Raw genomic sequence first — 19,996 nt, 5'->3', positions numbered from 1 at the left:
GTTTATTGTACAATCGAACAAATTGCAGAGCATGGAGTACAGGAGTTGGAATGCCTTGTTGCAGGTGTACAAGAGCTCTTTGAAGAAGTAACAAAGAGGATTGATGAGGACAGAGCAGTAGATGTGATCTATATGGACTTCAGTAAGGCTTTGACAAGGTTCCCCATGGGACACTGATTAGCAAGGTTAGATCTCATGGAATACATGAAGAACTAGCCATTTGAATACAGAACTGGCTCAAAGGTAGAAGACAGAGAGTGGTGGAGGAGAGTTGTTTTTCAGACTGGAGGCCTGTGACCACTGGAGTGCCACGAGGATCCTCTACTTTTTGTCATTTACATAAATGATTTGGATGTGAGCATAAGAGGTCCAGTTAGTAAGCTTGCAAATGACACCAAAATTGAAGGTGCAGTGGACAGCGAAGAGGGTGACCTTAGATTACAACAGGATCTGGACCAGATGGGCTAATGAGCTGAGAAGTGGCAGATGGAATTTAATTCAGACAAATGCGAGGTGCTACATTTTGGGAAAGCAAATCTTAGCAGGACTTATATACTTAATGGTAAGGTCCCAGGGAGTGTTGCTGAACAAGGAGACCTTGGAGTGCAGGTTCATAGCTCCTTGAAAGTGGAGTCGCAGGTAGATAGGATAGTGAAGAAGGCGTTTGGTATGCTTTCCTTTATTGGTCAGAGTATTGAGTATAGGAGTTGGGAAGTCATGTTGCAGCTGTGCAGGACATTGATTAGGCCACTGTTGGAATATTGCATGCAATTCTAGTCTCCTTCCTATTGGAAAGATGTTGTGAAACTTGAAAGGGTTAAGAAAAGATTTACAAGGATGTTGCCTGGGTTGGAGGATTTGAGCTATAGGGAGAGACTGAACAGGCTCCAGCTGTTTTCCTTGGAGCGTCGGAGGCTGAGGGGTGACCTTATAGAGGTTTACAAAATTATGAGGGGCATGGATAGGGTAAATAGGCAAGGTCTTTTCCCTGTGGTCGGGGAATCCAGAACTAGAGGGCATAGGTTTAGGATGAGAGGGGAAAGATATAAAAGAGACCTAAGGGGCAACTATTTCACGCAGAGGGTGGTACGTGTATGGAATGAGCTGCCAGAGGAAGTGATGGAGGATAGTACAATTGCAACGTTTAAGAGGCATTTGGATGGGTATATGAATAGGAAGGGTTTGGAGGGATATGGGCCGGGGTGCTGGCAGGTGGGACTAGATTGGGTTGGGATATCTGCTCGGCATGGACGGGTTGGACTGAAGGGTCTGTTTCCATGCTGTACATTCTATGACTCTATGACATGAGTGAGGTCACATTTGGAATACTGTGTGCAGTTCTAGTCGCTCTACTATAGAAAGTAACTATTAAACTAGAAAGAGGGCAGAAAGGATTTACTAGGATGTTACCTGGACTGGAAGGTTTGAGCTACAAGAAGAGATGAGATAGGATGGGACATTTTTCCCTGGAGTGTAGGAGATTCAGGGGTGACCTTATACAGAACTATAAAATCATGAGAGGCGTAGATAAGGTAGGTAGCCAGCAGCTTTTCCCCAAGGGAGTCTAAAACTCTGGAGCATATGTTTAAGGTGAGAAGAGAGAGATACAAAAGGGCATAGAAAGACAGTTTTCTTCACACTGAGGATGGTGAGTGTCTGAAATGGGCTGCCAGAGGTGATGGAAGTGAGTACAATTTTATCATTTAAGAAACATTTAGACAGGTGTATATATGGGGGTACATGGACCAAACACAGGCAAAAGGGACTAGTTTAACGGTGAAAACTGGACAGCATAGGCACGCTGGCCGAAAGGCCTGTTTCTATGATGGCGATCTCAGACTCTTTTATAAAAGCTTCACAATCATAGCTCCATTTCCCTGTGCTCGACAGTGAATATCACCCAGACACTGACACTCACCAGCTGCTACTGAAAGTTTCTACTGAATACTCCACATCGTTCCCATTCTATTTCAGAATTCCAGGAATTGTTTTTCTTGAGCCAATGTAATATCTCATGTGTTTCACTTGATGGAGGTGAGAGAAATACAACTCTCAGTAATATTAAGTCCAAATAGTTGGTAATTTCTTGATCCTTTGATCACACAAATACTCGGACACCAGCCCTGCATTCTCTCAGTGATCGGAGCTGCTTCTTTCCATCTGAACTGAACTGATTCCTCCATAATCTAAGAAAGAAATTAATGATTAATAACCAACCAATTAATAAAGTTAAAATGACAGAATCATTCATAATTTTCCAATTGAAACACACATTTTGAAATCAAACTGTGAGCAGCTACACAGTAACAAATGGGTGTAAGTGGTGGGGGAAAGAGAATCTAATGAGCTGCTGCACACACAGACAGTGCTGTAAGAAACTAAGGTGTTAATATTTGGGGAATGATGTAAATTGAGGATGTAGTTGGACTGGGGGAAATCACATTAGACTTGTAATGCAGTGACCTAGAGTACAAATGCCAGCAACTGGCTGAATTTTATCTCAAATAATTAATCCATCTGGAATTGAAAGTTAGTTTCATAGTCACCATTTTCATAGAACCTAATCAGTGATTGCTGTAAATACACATCTGCTTCACTCATGTCCATCACCAAAGGGAATCTGGGAATCTTACCTGGTCTAGCCCAGAGGTATTTTCAGAGGACATTGTATATCAGTCAGAATTATTTAATGTGTGGTTAAAGATGTACGTTTCAGATATGAATATGGAATGAAAATGGGATGGATATCTGGTTTCAACTTTAGCACTAAAGTTTACAACACACGTAATTAACACAGTAATGACTCCTTCCTAACGACTGGTATCAAGACAGATATGGGCAAGGATTTTTATTTTGCTGATTTTTCATCACTTCACACTGAAATGTTGATTGCACTTTGAACACCATCTCAAAGAAGTGCTTCAAATGGCAAGGACAGAGAATAGATTCCGACTGGGGAGCATCAGATTCTCAGAAGCAACACAAGGGACCAAATTCGTTAATTCGTGAGGACATTGTCAACCAGACTAGACCTGAAACTCGCGCAAAGGGAACCAATAAGAGATAACAACTTGTTTCAACTTCATGAGATGGGAATTGCGGAAGCCATGGGACTCAGCAGGAGAAAGAGCATCCACCAGAGGGTGGTAGTGAAAAGTGACTGAGGAAAATTCTGGGAGTTGAATCACTAGAACAGGGAAGGAGATTGAGTATTCAGTGTCCAAGAACAGCTGGATTAACCCCTGGAAAGGGAGGGTGAACAGCAGTGTGTGTGATTCAGGTGGGAACTAACAATCAACAACTTTAAAGCAGAGCAAAGAGTGTCTTTCAGCGAGGTGACGGTCCTCCAGGAGCAGTTGATGTTTGTCTCGTTGTGCGTCCCAGGGAACAGACTGTAGAGCACAGAGTCTTGCGTCATGGAGCTACTCAGGACGAACCTCGACAAAGGCCACTGCATCTTTCTCCAGACTTCCTTTGCAAAGACAAATTCCAGAAGGAGATGTGTGACAGTCTCTCTCCCCCCCCACAACCCCTTAGAGTAGCATGCTGAGGCGAAGAGAGGCAAAGAGAGAGAGAGAGAGACAGACAGACAGACAGACAGAGAGACAGAAAAAGAGAAAAAAAAAAGAGAGAAGCAGGGCTATCTAGTTGCCTACATGCAGTGTCTTGGTGAGACCACACCTGAAGTCATGTGTATAGTTTTTGTCCCTTATCTAAGGAAGGACATTCATGCATAGAAGGAATACGACAAAGGTTTCCCAGACTGACTCATGGGATAGCAGGACTGATGAATGAAGAGAGACTGGATCAGTTAGGACTATTTTCACTGTAGGTTAGAATAATATGGGCACCTTTTAGAAACCTACAAAATTCTAACAGTATTTATACTCACCCTTCGAAGCCGTCGGTCATTTCCAGTGCGAGCAGCAGCGAAGGTAAGACCGTTTGGTTCTAAAAGTACTTACCGGTAGCGGGCAGCGGTGTTTTTTTTCTCTTTCACACTCTCTTCACAGAGCGGGAGCACCAGGGGGAAGTGACGACGACCAGAGGGGCAGCCGGGAAGGAAAGCGCGAAGGAGAGGAACCCGAGGCACTACACGGGTAGTGCCTCCCACCCGCCCTCCTCCTCTAACCTAATAATAACATCTGTTGTGGTAAGTAGGTAAGTGCTGAATTTTGCTTGTTGTATTCTTTAGACCCAGTTTTTTTTAAAATAAAAGTTAGCTTTAGAGGGATGGCAGTGAAGGCAGTGCAATGTTCCTCCTGCAACATGTATGAGGTGAGGGATGCCATCGACGTCCCTGCCGATTACACTTGCAGGAAGTGCACCCATCTCCAGCTCCTCCAAGACCGTGTTAGGGAACTGGAGCTGGAGTTGGATGAACTTCGGATCATTCGGGAGGCAGAGGGGGTCATAGATCAGAGTTATAGGGAAGTAGTAACTCCAAAGATGGCAGATAGATGGGTGACAGTGAGGGGGACTGGGGGGAAGCAGCCAGTGCAGGGACCCCCTGCGGCCGTTTCCCTCAAGAACAAGTATACCGTTTTGGATACTTGTGGGGGGGATGACTTACCAGGGGTAAGTAACGGGGCTCAGGTCTCTGGTACGGAGCCTGTCCCCGTTACTCAGAAGGGAAGGGTGAAGAAGAGCAGAGCAGTAGTAATTGGGGACTCGATAGTTCGGGGCACAGATAGGCGGTTTTGTGGGAACAAGAGAGACTCCCGTTTGGTATGTTGCCTCCCAGGTGCAAGGGTACGTGATGTCTCTGATCGTGTTTTCCGGGTCCTGGAGGGGGAGGGGGAGCAGCCCGAAGTCGTGGTCCATATTGGCACCAACGACATAGGTAGGAGGAGTGCCGAGGATGTTAGACAGGCTTTCAGGGAGCTAGGTTGGAAGCTCAGAGTTAGAACGAACAGAGTTGTTGTCTCTGGTTTGTTACCCGTGCCACGTGATAGAGATTCGAGGAATAGGGAAAGAGAACACTTAAATGCGTGGCTACAGGGATGGTGCAGGAGGGAGGGATTCCGGTTTTTGGATAACTGGGGTTCTTTCTGGGGACGGTGGGACCTCTATAAACAGGATGGTCTACACCTGAACCTGAGGGGCACCAGTATCCTTGGGGGGAGGTTTGCTAGTGCTCTTGGGGGGGGTTTAAACTAACTCTGCAGGGGCATGGGAACCCAGATTGTAGCTTCAGGGTGCAGGGCCTGGAGTGTAGGGAGGTTAGGAACGTGGCATCAATTTCAAAGGAGGGTGCCTGTAAACAGGAAAGTGGCTTGAAGTGTGTATACTTCAATGCAAGAAGTATACGAAATAAGGTAGGTGAACTTGCAGCGTGGGTTGGTACCTGGGACTTCGATGTTGTGGCTATTACGGAGACATGGCTAGAACAGGGACAGGATTGGCTGTTGCAGGTTCCAGGATTTAAATGTTTTAGTAGGGTCAGAGGTGGGGGTAAAAGAGGGGGAGGTGTGGCATTGCTTGTCAAAGATAGTATTACTGTGGTGGAAAGGACGATGGATGAGTACTTGCCATCTGAGGTAGTTTGGGCTGAGGTTAGGAATAGGAAAGGTGAGGTCACCCTGTTAGGAGTCTTTTACAGGCCTCCTAATAGTCCTAGAATCATTGAAGAAAGGATAGGAAAGGTGATTCAGGAGATGAGTGACAGTAATAGGGTGGTTGTTATGGGGGACTTTAACTTTCCTGATATTGATTGGGAAAGCTATAGCTCAAGTTCGTTAGATGGGTCAGTGTTTGTTCAATGTGTGCAGGACAGTTTCCTGATACAATATGTAGACAGGCCAACAAGAGGTGAGGCCATACTGGATTTGGTTCTGGGTAACGAACCAGGCCAGGTGTTAGAATTAGAGGTAGGTGAGCACTTTGGGGATAGTGACCATAATTCGGTGATTTTTACTCTCGTGATGGAGAGGGATAAGTGTGTACTACAGGGCAAGAGTTATAGCTGGGGTCAGGGAAATTATGATGCGGTGAGGCATGACTTAGGACGTGTGGCTTGGAAAAGTAGACTCCAAGGCAAGAGTGTAAATGATATGTGGAGCTTGTTCAAGGAGCAACTATTGAGTGTCCTTGATAATTATGTACCTGTCAGGCAAGGAGGAAAGGGTCGTGCGAGGGAGCCGTGGTTTAATAAGGAATTGGAATCCCTTGTTAAATGGAAGAGGGCGGCCTATCTCAAGATGAGACGTGAAGGTTCAGTTGGGGCGATTGAGAGTTATAGGGTAGCCAGGAAGGACCTGAAGAGAGAGCTAAGAGCAGCAAGGAGGGGACATGAAAGGTACTTAGTCGGTAGGATTAGGGAAAATTCTAAGGCTTTCTATAGGTATGTTAGGAATAAAAGAATGACTAGGGTAGGAATAGGTCCAGTCAAGGATAGTAGTGGGAAGTTGCGTGTGGAGGCGGAAGAGATTGGGGAGACACTGAATGAATACTTTTCTTCAGTATTTACTCAGGAACAGGGCATTGTCGTCGATGTGAATACTGAGTCACAAATAAGTAGAATGGATGGCTTTGAGGTATGTAGAGAAGAGGTGTTGGAAATCCTGGAAAAGGTGAAAATAGATAAGTCCCCTGGGCCTGATGGCATTTATCCTAGGATTCTCTGGGAAGCAAGGGAGGAGATTGCAGAGCCATTGGCCTTGATTTTTATGTCCTCTTTGTCTACAGGAGTAGTGCCAGAATACTGGAGGATAGCAAATGTGGTTCCCTTGTTCAAAAAGGGGAGTAGGGATAACCCTAGTAACTATAGGCCGGTGAGTCTCACTTCTGTTGTGGGCAAAGTCTTAGAGAGAATTGTAAGGGATAGGATTTATGCACATCTGGATAGGAATAATGTGATCAAGGATAGTCAGCATGGTTTTGTGAAGGGCAGGTCGTGCCTCACAAACCTTATTGAATTCTTTGAAAAGGTGACGAAGGAGGTTGATGAGGGGAAAGCGGTAGATGTGGTATATATGGATTTTAGTAAGGCGTTTGATAAGGTTCCCCATGGTAGGCTACTGCAGAAAATACGGAGATATGGCATTGAGGGTGAGTTGGAGGTTTGGATTAGGAATTGGCTGGATGGAAGAAGACAGAGGGTAGTAGTTGATGGCAAAGTTTCTTCATGGAGTGCTGTCACTAGCGGTGTTCCGCAAGGATCTGTTTTGGGACCATTGCTGTTTGTCATTTTTATAAATGACCTGGAAGAGGGGTTAGAAGGTTGGGTGAGCAAGTTTGCGGATGATACGAAAGTCGGAGGAGTTGTTGACAGTGAGGAAGGATGTGGCAGGTTACAGCAGGATATAGAGAAGCTGCAGAGCTGGGCAGAAAGGTGGCAAATGGAATTCAATGTAGCTAAGTGTGAGGTGATTCACTTTGGGAAGAATAACAAAAAGATGGGGTACTGGGCTAATGGTCGGATACTTGGTAGTGTGGATGAGCAGAGGGATCTTGGTGTCCATGTACACAGATCTCTGAAGGTTGCCACCCAGGTAAATAGTGCGGTGAGGAAGGCATATGGCGTACTGGCTTTTATTGGTAGAGGAATTGAGTTCCGGAGTCCTGAGGTCATGATGCAGTTGTATAAGACTCTGGTGCGGCCGCATCTGGAATATTGTGTGCAGTTTTGGTCGCCATACTATAGGAAGGATGTGGAGGCACTGGAACGGGTGCAGAGGAGGTTTACCAGGATGTTGCCTGGTATGGAAGGAAGATCGTATGAGGAAAGACTGAGACACTTGAGGCTGTTTTCATTAGAGAAAAGAAGGTTTAGGGGTGACTTGATTGAGGTGTACAAGATGATTAGGGGGTTAGATAGGGTTGACAGTGTGAACCTTTTCCCGCGTATGGAGTCGGGTATTACAAGGGGGCATAGCTTTAAATTAAGGGGGGGTAGATATAGGACTGAAGTTAGGGGTAGGTTCTTCACTCAGCGAGTCGTAAGTTCATGGAATGCCCTGCCAGTAGCAGTGGTGGACTCTCCCTCTTTATGGGCATTTAAGCGGGCATTGGATAGGTATATGGAGGATAGTGGGTTAGGAAAGGTTAGGTGGGCTTGGATCGGCGCAACATCGAGGGCCAAAGGGCCTGTACTGCGCTGTATTCTTCTATGTTCTATGTTCTATGTCAGGGTCAACACAGGAAGGATGTTCCCAAGGTCCAGAACAAAGGGTCAATGTCTAAGGATCTGGGGTCGGCTATTTCGAGCTGAGCTGAGGATAAATTTCTTCACTCAGGTTGAGGTGAGTCTGTGAAATTCCCTGACAGAGAGAGTGCTTGTTGGCTAAAACGCTGAATGGTTGGAAAGAAAAAGTTAAATATTGTTCTCAAAAAGAACAGAAATTTCTGGTGAAACCCAGCAGGTTTACACATAGAGAAACAGAGTCAGCTGTGAAGAAGGATCACTGGACTCGAAACATTAACTTTACTTTCTCTCCACAGATGCTGTCAGGCTTGTTGAGTTTCTTCAGCAATTTTGGCTTTTGTTTCAGGTTTCTACTATCTGTATTTCTTTGCTTTAGTATGTCATGTTGTGGCTGTGCAGGCCATTGCTTTGGCCACTTTTGAAATGCTGCCTGCAGCTCTGGGCTTCTTGCTATAGGAAGGATGTTGTGGAAGTTGAAATGGTTCAGAAAGGATTTACAAGGATGTTGCTGGGGTTGGAGGGTTTGATCTAGAGGGAGAGGCTGAATAGGCTGGGGCTGTTACCCTTGAAGCATGGGAGGCTGAGGGGTGACCTTATTGAGGTTTATAAAACAATGAGGGGCATGGGTAGGGCAAATAGTCAAGATGTTTTCCCCAGGGTTGGAGGAGACCAAAACTAGGGGGCATAGGGTTAAGTTGAGGGGGCAAGATTTAAAAGGGTCCTAAGGGGCAACTTTTTCACACAGAGGGATGGTATGAGATTGGCGTGAGCTGCCAGAGGAAGTGGTGGAAGCTGGTACAATTATAGCATATAAAAGGCATCTGGATGGGTTTATAAATGCGAAGGGTTGAGGGGGATTAGGGCCAAATGCTGTCAAATAGAGTCTGTGATGATGCTGCTCCTTTAACAAGGTTCTGTTGTACTTGATTTTCTTCCCCCCAGAGAGATCGTAAAAGACACAGGTTCCAAAAGTTTTGGGTTTCGAAGGGTTTTAGGGCCAGTTTGATTATAGCTACAGATACTGCCTCCAGCAAAAAGTTTTATTTTTAACAGAATTTGTGCAATGAAAGGGGAATAGTCACTTCCCCCAGCTCAGCTTTTCTCTGGTTTGATTTGGTTTTTGGACGTCTGGCTATTCACTGAAAGCAGGCAGGTATTGTTTTGAGGCTGCTGATCCAAGAAACAGTTACGTGAAAGAAGGTTTGTGCTGATCCTCTCTGTCTGACATCTCTCTCCTGGAAGACCCTGAGTTTGATGCTACCTTTTGTGCCACGAGGTGTTTATGGGGATTATTGCAAGTATAGGGAACAACAGGTAAAGTCTGTTTGGTTTTTGGATAGGTGAGGTTATTTAGTGGGCAGCACGGTGGCACAGCAGTTAGCACTGCTGCCTCACAGAGCCTGAGGACCGGGTTCAATTCCGGCCTCAGGCGACTGACTGTGTGGAGTTTGCACATTCTCCCCGTGTCTGCGTGGGTTTCCTCCGGGTGCTCCGGTTTCCTCCCACAATGTGAATTGGCCATGCTAAATTGCCCGTAGTGTTAGGTAAGGGGTAAATGTAGGGGTATGGGTGAGTTGCGCTTCGGCGGGTTGGTGTGGACTTGTTGGGCCGAAGGGCCTGTTTCCACACTGTAATGTAATCTAATCTGTAATCTAATCTAATTCTGCATTCAGTTCTCTTTTGCTTCTATTTCATTGACTAATCTTGTAAATAAATTTGGTTTTGTTTAAAATGAAGTGGTTTGACCAATGGCACCTCTCCTGGAATATCCACTTTACACCTTCTTAAAACAACGAGCAATGTTAGGGTCTGGGCTACTTTCTTGAAATGTTCTGAGGGGGTCTGGCCTGGTCCATAACAAGTCAGAGACATGTACAGCGCAGAAACAGATCCTTCGGTCCAACTCGTCCATGCTGACCAGATATCCGAACCTAATCCAAAAATCATTCAACACCAGGTTATAGTCCAACAGGTTTAATTGTAAGCACTAGCTTTCGGAGCACTGCTCCATCAGGTGGTTGTCTGGAACAGTGCTCCGAAAGCTAGTGCTCCCAATTAAACCTGTTGGACTACAACCTGGTGTTGAGTGATTTTTAACTCTGTATACCCCAGTCCAACACTGGCAGCTTCACATCCTAATCTAATCTAGTTCCATTTGCCAGCGCTTGTCCCATTTCCTTCCTATTCTTGTGCCCACCCAGATGCCTTTTAAACATCATAATTGTACCAGCCTCCACCATTTCTCTGGCAGTTCATTCCATACACGCACCACCCTCTGCATGAAGAGGTTACCCCTTAGGTCCCTTTTCAATGTTTCCCCTCTCACCCTAAACCTACACCCTCTAGTTCTGGACTCCCCCATCCCAGAGAAAGAACTTGTCTATTTACCCTAACCATGGGACTCATTATTTTATAAACCTCTATAAGGTCACCCCTCAACCTCCAACTCCTATACTCAGTCCTCTGACCAATAAAGGAAAGCATACCAAATGCCTTCTTCACTATCCTATCTACCTGTGACTCCACTTGCAAGGAACTATGAACCTGCACTTCAAGGTCTCTTTGTTCAGCACAGTCTCCAGGACCTTCCCATTAAGTGTATAAGTCATGCCCTGATTTGCCTTTCCAAAATGTAGCACCTCACATTTATCTAAATTAAACTCCATCTGAACTAGATTAATTTGGGGTCTGTTCGACATGGACAGTTAGACAAAAGAGCTTGTTTCTGTGCTGAACATCTCTATAACTCCAGGCAGATAAAGTTCTTAAGGGTTAAAGGGGTCAAGGATATCAGGAAGAAAACAGGAACAGGGTTCAAAGTTGGATAATCATCCATGACATGTATAATGATAGATCAGGGTCTATGGGCTGAATGGCCTGCTGCTGCTCTGATTTTCTATGTTCCAGTGAATTAATATGTTAAGCACCCCTGAAGAACTTGCTGTGGACATGACTTAAGGAAATTATTGTTTACAATACAATGGAAATGTTTAATGTTTTAACATATGCACTCACTGAATCAGCTCCAAATTCTTGCAGTTGATGATGAAGTTTCTCATTTTCGGAATGCAATCATCTGTGAATTTATTTCCATCTAGGTATAGCATTGACAATGATTCGCTCTGACTAAATGCCATCCTCAGGTCTTCAATGCAAGCAAATGTCAAATTGTTATCCTGCAAACTAAAGATTGATAATTACAAATCAGTTTTCAATACAGCTCGAAAAGATAAAAGAAATTCCACTGAGAAGGAAGAGCAATAATTGGATCAGCATAACAAAGTGAGAAAGCTTTTGAACCATCAGCCTCCTTTTCATTTTATTTGACTCAGTAATGACGAACTAATAATCAATTAACTTTAATGCTTTTAGTCTTTAACACTATTATTCCTTAATTGAAAGACATTACTCTTAATTTTGAAAAGAATATGCGTTCCTACAGCCTCTCAGAATCAAACAGGGTACAGTGCAGGAGGAGGTGATTCGAGGCTCCGAATGAGCAATTCACTTCCTGCCACTCTGTATCCCGTATCCCTGTGCACTGGGCCTTTCCAGACCAAAGTTTAATTCCTTTTTGAACACTTCAGTTGAACCGGCCTCTGCCATGATGTCAGTCAGGCACAACATTCCAACCTTAACCAGTCACTGTGCAGAAAAGATTATCTCACATTGTTCTTGCATCTTTTGGCGATTTCTTGAATTTTTGTGCTGACATACTTGATCATTTCATGGCAGTGAACAGTTTATTGCTACCGACTCTTTCCACTGTCATTATCATTTTTAATACTTCATTCAAATTACATCACAGCTTCCTTTCCTTAATGGAGACGGATCCAATGTTTGCAATCTATCTTCAGACCTTATGTTCATGATCCATGAAATCCTTTTCATGAGTCATTTCTTCCTTTCTCCGATGCCCTGCATCTCTCCTCAAGCATTGTAACAACGTGGGGTGTAAACACATCAGCTTAGGCCAAATTGTATTAATTGAACAAAAAAATTAACTTAACTTTTTTACTTTCGTCTCTGAATCTTAACAACTCTTTTTGTTGAGAATCTGAAAATTGTGCTTCTCCAGTTGGAAGAAGTGTGGTTTGAACTGGCTCCTGAATGAATGGCTTAACTGTAACTTTAAAATAATGCTCTTTCCTTGATCTTTTAGCTAACGACCTGTCCCATCATTCAGCATTTTAAACATCTCCATTGGTTACCATGTGACCATAATTTCCACAAAAAGATTCTGATTCAATTTCTCCCTAATATCTTCCTGTTGAAATTTGATTGCAGTCTAATATATACTTGTTGTGCAGAACAGAACAGAATACTCCAGGTGCAGTCTAGCAAGATCGAAGAATGTGGTGCTGGAAAAGCATAGCCGGTCAGGCAGCATCCGAGGAGCAGGAAAATCGACATTTCGAACATAAACCCTTCATCAGGAGTCCTAATAAAGGGTTTATGTTCAAAGCATCGATTCTCCTGCTCTTCGGATGCTGCCTGACTGGCTGTGCTTTTCCAGCACCACACTCTTGACTCTGATCTCCAGCATCTGCAGTCCTCACCTTCCCTATATTTTCAACAGTGGTCATGCCAAAGATACAGCAAATTCCCGACTTGCCACAAATCATTGCACATAAAATTTGGGGTTAATGTTGGGAAGATTACCTACTCCAATCGCTTTGTTTTGCATTCCGAATGCGCCAATGATGCAGACAAAATGTTGACTCCTGTATCTCCAATGTTATTGTCATTCAGCCTAACAGCCACGGAAAAAAAAAAACAATCAAGGGGTGGGAAATCTCTCCGATTAACATAACATAAACTTCACCTTACAGAAACTCCATCCAATTGTTTCTCATTGACACACTGAGGCATGGGTAGATAGAACTGTGTTGTGCAGTATTAGAAAACAGATTGAAATCTTGCATAACTATTCTCACTGAATTAGTTGGTGACCAGTGAACACATATTTCAAACAGTAGATTAATTGTTTGAATGGTGAAAAATGAGAGGTGTACAGTTCTTATCATATATTTTACTCAGTAAATTGCTGTTACTCATTCACCGACTGAAAGGCTATTGACAGTACAACCCAGCACAACTCTGAAAAGAGGAATTTGATACATACCTGAAGGAGAAAACATGTGATAGCTTTGAGGGAAGAGGAGGGGAATAGGATGAAGTGTGTAGGCCATTTAAGGAGCCAGTGCAGACATAATTGGCCAGATGGCCTTATTATGTACTACCCATTTTATGACCTGGAAATAGAATATATATTTTAACCCAAAGCTGGACACATGGGATTCAGGGAGAGCTTGCCAATTGGATACAAAATTGGCTTATCAGCAGGAGACAATGTGGAGGGTTGTTTTTCAGACTTGAAGGCCTGTCACCACCGATGTTCCACGGGGATCGGTTCTGGCTTGTGTTTTGTTTGTCACTTATAGAAATGATTTGGATGAAAATACAGAAGGCATGGTTAGTAAGTTTGCAAATGATATCAAAATTGGTGGCATAGTAAAGAAGAGGATTTTCTAAGGGATTTTGACAAAATGGGTCAATGGGTTGAGAAATGGCAGATGGAGTTCAATCTAGATAAATGCATTTTGATGCAACAAACTTGGGGAGAGGTTAATCAGTTAATGGGAGGGCTTTGGACAGTGTTGTACAACAGAAGGAGCTAAGGATTCAGGTACATAATTCTTTGAAGTTTACATTGGTGAGGCCTCTTCTGGAATACTGTGTCCAGTTATAATCACTTAGGTAAAAGAAGAATATTGTTAAGGTGGAGGAGGTTCAGAAAAGGTTTACCAGGAAGCTTTGATATGGAAGGTTTGAGTTATTAGGAGAGGCTGGATAGACTGGGATTTTTTCCCACTGGAGCATAAGAGATTGAAAGGTGACCTCAGAGGGTTATAAAATCATCAGCGGTATAAAAAGGCTTAATGGTAGGTGTCTTTTCCCGAGGATGGGGGTTTTCAAGACTAGGGGCACATTTTTAAGGTGAGAGGAGACAGAGTTAAAAAAGTCACAAGAAGAATTTTTTTTAAACTCAGAGGGTAGTTCCTGAGGAAGTGGTGGATATGGGTGCAATTAGTGGCAGATGGAGTTTAATTCAGATAAATGCGAGTTGCTGCATTTTGGGAAAGCAAATCATAGCAGGACTTATACACTTAATGGTAAGGTCCTAGGGAGTGTTGCTGAACAAAGAGACCTTGGAGTGCAGGTTCATAGCTCCTTGAAAGTGGAGTCGCAGGTAGATAGGATAGTAAAGAAGGCGTTTGGTATGCTTTCCTTTATTGGTCAGAGTATTGAATACAGAAGTTGGGAGGTCATGTTGCGGCTGTACCAGACATTGGTTACGCCACTGTTGGAATATTGTGTGCAATCTGGGCTCCTTTCTATTGGAAAGATGTTGTGAAACTTGAAAGGGTTCAGAAAAGATTTACAAAGATGTTGCCAGGGCTGGAGGATTTGAGCTACAGGGAGAAGCTTAACAGGCTGGGGCTGTTTTCCCTGGAGCCTCGGAGGCTGTGGGGTGACCTTATAGAGGTTTACAAAATTATGAGGGGCATGGATAGGCTAAATAGACAAAGTCTTTTCCCTGGGGTTGAGTAGTCCAGAACTAGAGGGCATAGGTTTAGGGTGAGAGGGGAAAGATATAAAAGAGACCTGAGGGGCAACTTTTTCACGCAGAGGGTGGTACGTGTATGGAATGAGCTGCCAGAGGATGTGGTGGAGGCTGGTACAATTGCAACATTTAAGAGGCATTTGGATGGGTATATGAATAGGAAGGGTTTGAAGGGATATGGGCTGGGTGCTGGCAGGTGGGACGAGGTTGGATTGGGATATCTGGTCGGCGTGGACAGGTTGGATCGAAGGGTCTGTTTCCATGCTGTACATATCTATGACTCTAAAAGATATTTTGATAAATACATGAGAAGGAAAGGTTTGGAGGGATATGGGCCTGGAGCAGGCAGGTGGGACTAGTTTAGTTTGGGATTACGTTCAGCATGGACTGGTTGGACCAAAGGGTCTGTTTCCATGTTATTTGACTCTATGACAAGTTGAACGCAAGACAGAAAATTGATTGTCTTATATCCAATTTTTTAAAACATTTGTGCAATTATATTCCATTGAACTCATCCATATGTAATCCAGCAAAGAGTAAAAGTAATGGTTAATTGTGAGGCATTATTGCCCTGCTTGGATAACACAACAAAGAAAAAGACTTATAGACATCAATCAATCAATAAATTCTTGCTTCTCTGATGCATTTAACAATACACAAGCCATGTTTTCAGTTCCAAGCAGAATGGATAATTGTTCATCCCAACAGTCATGTAAAATATGTGGTGATGAGCTGCCCAATCTCCCTGCTGCTGAGGTGAATGGTGAATTTTGTGCTACCACAAAGGGCAGATCATGCCTCCTGTAAATCACAGACTGTTGAACCTCTATTTCAAACCCACCCTGACCTCACCCGTAACAGTTCCAGATACATGAATGGCAGCCTTGCTGTGTTAGCAACGTATTCTGCATTGAACTAGATACAGCATTCACTTACTATTTATCTAGTGAATGGTTGGGTCAAACACAACATCAGATTAGCTTTGGTTTGTAAAAGTAAACTACAAAGGATGATAGTCATCTCTGTAATGGCACACAATTGGTGACAGAGGTTGGGTTCAACAGTTTGATTTGCCACCTGATCTCCATTGCTATTCTCTGTCAGTGAACTGTGTTCAATCACACACCAGGTCAGTTCATTTAACTGAGGGCCTCTTAGGATTAGTGTTCAAACCTTCGCCAACTTTTCGTTTAATTTATTATTTTATCAATTTTGATTTGTAGCTGTGAACTGCAATGAGCTGGATATGATCTTTGGATTGTGAACAGCAACTTGTGTTTCAACAAAACAAACAAACAAGCTGCTGTTTGTTCGTGAGGTGGGGCCTCACAGGTAATGGCAGGTTAGCTCTTGATCAATAGGATCCTGTAGATGTTTCAGCACAGTGGGAGAGCAGCACATTGAACCAGATAAGAAATGTTTGGGAATTGATCAGGCCAGTACCTGGGAATTGTTGTGTACAAGCCTGGGATAGAACATAAAATCGAAAGAACTGTGGATACTGGACATAAGAAACAAAAACAAAAATTGAGGGAAAAGCGCAGCAGGTCTGGCAGCATCTATGGATAGACATATTTCGGTCCAATGAGCTTTCCTCAGAACAGCAATTTCCATTTGTTTCTGGGAGAGAACGAGATGGTCAAACATAGGCATAGATCATGGTTTAATTTGGTTTTTGGGACTGTGCTTTTGAGAGAATGAACTTAGCTATTGACGTTACAGCATGAAGATTTAAATGCTCCCTGCCTAACCTTCCACTTTATTTCAGAATTTCAGTTCTCAGAGTGAATTCAAAGATGGCACAGATCGATATCTTCAGAAAATTAACAAAGAAACCATCAAATATACATTGAGAGTAAGATATGAAAACCACTTAATCTGGCCAGTTTTGTTACTTTATTTTAATTATCCCTTCACTGTGTTTATTTGTCTGTCTGTCTTTTGTGTGAATTGCCCTGAAACAAGGTTATTGGTTTCAAACTTTGTTGTTTAAGTTTGCTCTGCTAAAGTTCCTATATTGGTAATAAATTGTTTTTTTTTGTTGTTTCAGTTATTAACCTACCGTCTAGGTTTCATTATCAACAGAGTCTGCGATTGGTTATAAAGTCTGGTTAGGAATTGCTGAGGTTAAAATCTTTGAAGGTTTTAATTTTACTCTGTTGTGAACACAGAGGTACGATGATTTGGCTCGGTTCTTTGTTTCCTTGTCATAGCACTAGTTAAAGACTCTGCCAGACTCCTTGTGGCTTTGAATGTCTCACAGTGTAAGACCAATCAAGTTAGTCTGGTGCTTTTTTTTTGTTATAGTTAGAGCACTCAGTATCAAGGTCAATGCGGTAGTAGCGTTAAAAATAAATAAAAAGCATGGAAAACTCCTTGACTCTCAGAAAAAAAATGAATAGTAATTGTGATTCAGCTACTATAGTGACAAGTGGCTCAACAATTAGCATTGTTTCCTCACAGCACCACGGATCTGGGTTTGATTCCACCCCAGGGTGACTGTTTGTGTGGAGTTTGCACATTCGCCCAGTGTCTGCGGGGGTTGCCTCTGGGTACTCTGGTTTCCTCCCACAGTCAACTATGTGCAGGTTAGATGGACTGATCGTGCTAAATTGCCCATAGTTTCCAGGGATGTGCAGACTAGATGGGTTGTAGAGTCATAGAGATGTACAACAAGGAAACAGACCCTTTGGTCCAACTCGTCCATGCCGACCAGATATCCTTAATTAATCTAATCACATTTGCCAGCATTTGGCCCATATCCCTCTAAATGATTCCTATTCATAAACCCTCCAGATGCCTTTTAAATGTTGTAATTGCACCAGCCTCCACAACTTCCTCTGGCAGCTCATTCCATACCCATTCCATCCTTTTGTGTGAAGAAGTTGCCCCTTAAGTACCTTTTAAATCTTTCCCCTCTCACTCCCAGATCCCAAGGAGTTGTTGTTTCGTGGCTAGTTGGTGTTCATGGATGCGGACTGTTAGCTGTCTTCCTGTTTGTCCTATGTAGTATTTTGTGCAGTCCTTGCATGGGATTTTGTACACTACATAGACAGCTAATGATCCGCATCCATGAACACCAACTAGCCACGAAACGACACGACCAGCTATCCTTAGTAGCCAAATGCAGATGACAAGCAACATGAATTCAACTCGGACAACACCTACTATTATAGGACAAGCCAAACAGAGAACAGCCAGGGAATTCCTAGAGACATGGCACTCATCCACAGATTCAATCAATATGCACATTGACCTGGACCCAATATACCGACCACTGCAGTGGACAGCTGGAACTGACAACCGGAAGCGGCAGATTCACACCACTACAAATGCCAGAGGAAAGATCACAGAAGCGCTTCACAGGAGGCTCCCAAGCACTGAGGATGTCACCTAGACAGGGGACGAAACGTCTGCAACACAAATTCCCAGCTCGGCGAACAGAACCACAACAATGTGAAAGGATACTCATACAGGGTCGTGTTTAGGGATGACAAAAGATTAGGTATAGCAGCTTAGGAATTGGGTTTTGTTTGGCTTAATGGCAAATAGAAGTGCCGTGGCAATGTCTGCTCCAACTGCAGTCATGTTTATAATTGTTTGAAGTAGTCACTATCAAATAAAAATTGAAAGAACTAGGGATGCTGGAAATCAGAAACAAAAACAGAAATTGCTGGAAAAGCTCAGCAGGCCTGGTCACATCTGTGGAGCGAAATCAGACAATGTTTGGGATTCAGTGACCTGTCCTCAGAACTATTCTCTACTTTTCTTTGTTACAATAATTTCAAAAGGATCCCTTATACAGTGTAAAACATTCTGAGGGAGGATCACTAGACCCGTACCGTTAACTCTGATTTCTCTGCACAGTTGTTGCCAGACCTGCTGAGCTTTTCTAGTAATTTCTGTTTGTTTCAGTCACTATCAAATATCCTTCCATTTAACACTGAGACTCTGGTAATAGCTGCAGATTCAACCACATCAATATCTGGCTTGGGAAATTAATGTGATCAATTTTCCATCTTCTCTGCTGAGCTTTTTCTGACAACTTGCTTAGGAAGGAGGCTGCAAAGAGCAGAGGACAAGTCTGACCGTCTGTGAAAATACCCGAAATAGATAACACTCACATTTATTTTTATTTCGAAACAAAGTGACGCAGTAATCAGACTGATACCTCAAGCTGTTGTTTTTTACTCAAATTAGTGAGACAAGTAGAGTTTTACTGGAATGGTGGTGTTTAGAGCCATGCTTCATTGATTTTGTTCCTACCTCATAACGAGCACTGTGCAAAGTGACACAATTGGATGTATACAGTATCATGTTAACCACACAGCCTAACCAAAGGCCACTGATTGAGAGTCTTCCTCCCGTCCTTACAGTCAATTTGTCTCACTCTCTGGTCAAAGTTGAGATTCCGATTACAATTACCAAGGGTGACTCAATCTGATAAGCACTAGTTTTTATTGATTTGTAATTATACTTGTTGATAGGAAGCCATCAGTTTACGATCTATCATTGCAAGTCCCGAACAAAGGTTACACAAACGGGCTTCAATCTTTCAACTTTGAGGGCAGGTTACATGCAAAGGAAAAAGTTTCATGATTGATCAGGTCACGTGAGAAGGCTGTGGTGACAACTATTTTTCCTCAGTCAAGAATTATTTCTAGATACCTGTAACGGTTACGGACAGTTAAAAACAAATGTTTCTGTGGCAGCAATCGAGACACCAAAGTGGTGTGTTGCCTTCCTGGTGCCAGGGTCAGGGACATCCCTGAGTGGTTGCATGAAATTCTTAAGGGGAGTGTGAGCAGTCATTGTACATATTGGTACCAACTGCATGGGTAGGAAAAGGGATTAGGTCCTGAACAGTGATAGTTGGGAGTCAGGCAGAAGGTTAAAACGTGGGACCTCTAGGGCAGTAATTTCTGGACTACTTCCGGTGCCATGTGGAAGCGGGAGTAGGAATAGGAGGATTTGGCTGATGAGTGCGTGGCTTGAGAGATGGGGCAGGTATTCAGGTACTTGGATCATTGGGATCTCTTCTGGCATAGAGATGATCGGAACTGGAGGTTGGGAGACCTGCTAGAGCCACAAGAGATGGATGAGATCCTAAATGAATGTGTCTTGTCAGTATTTACTGTTGAGAAAGGCATGGATGCGAGGGAATTTGGTGAAATAAATTGTGATGTCTTGAAGACAGTCCAAAGTACAGAAGAGTAGGTGCT

The 19,996-nt window shown here is 43.4% G+C and overlaps 1 protein-coding gene and 1 long non-coding RNA gene across 3 annotated transcripts in view; both read right to left on the bottom strand.

Annotated features, from left to right (window-relative positions):
• The window catches only part of LOC148136295 (uncharacterized), a 328,974-nt gene that overhangs the window by 58,693 nt on the left and 250,285 nt on the right, over positions 1 to 19,996 (bottom strand). The window lies entirely within an intron of this gene.
• LOC148136298 (uncharacterized) lies at positions 1,928 to 12,901 on the bottom strand. Of its 2 annotated transcripts, none has more exons than XR_015754532.1 (3): positions 12,813 to 12,901; positions 11,162 to 11,329; positions 1,928 to 2,186 (listed from the first exon to the last, which is right to left on the bottom strand). It is a non-coding gene; the product is annotated as an uncharacterized LOC148136298 (long non-coding RNA). The 2 variants fall into 2 exon arrangements; XR_015754533.1 differs by having other exon boundaries at positions 12,809 to 12,888.

This window comes from Chiloscyllium plagiosum, unplaced genomic scaffold (genome assembly GCF_037043375.1).
Source record: "Chiloscyllium plagiosum isolate Xiang-an unplaced genomic scaffold, Cpla_swu_hap1 HiC_scaffold_46, whole genome shotgun sequence".
Lineage (NCBI taxonomy): Eukaryota > Metazoa > Chordata > Chondrichthyes > Orectolobiformes > Hemiscylliidae > Chiloscyllium > Chiloscyllium plagiosum.
Note: the sequence above shows the minus strand (reverse complement) of the source record. Positions and strands in the feature narration are given on the sequence as shown.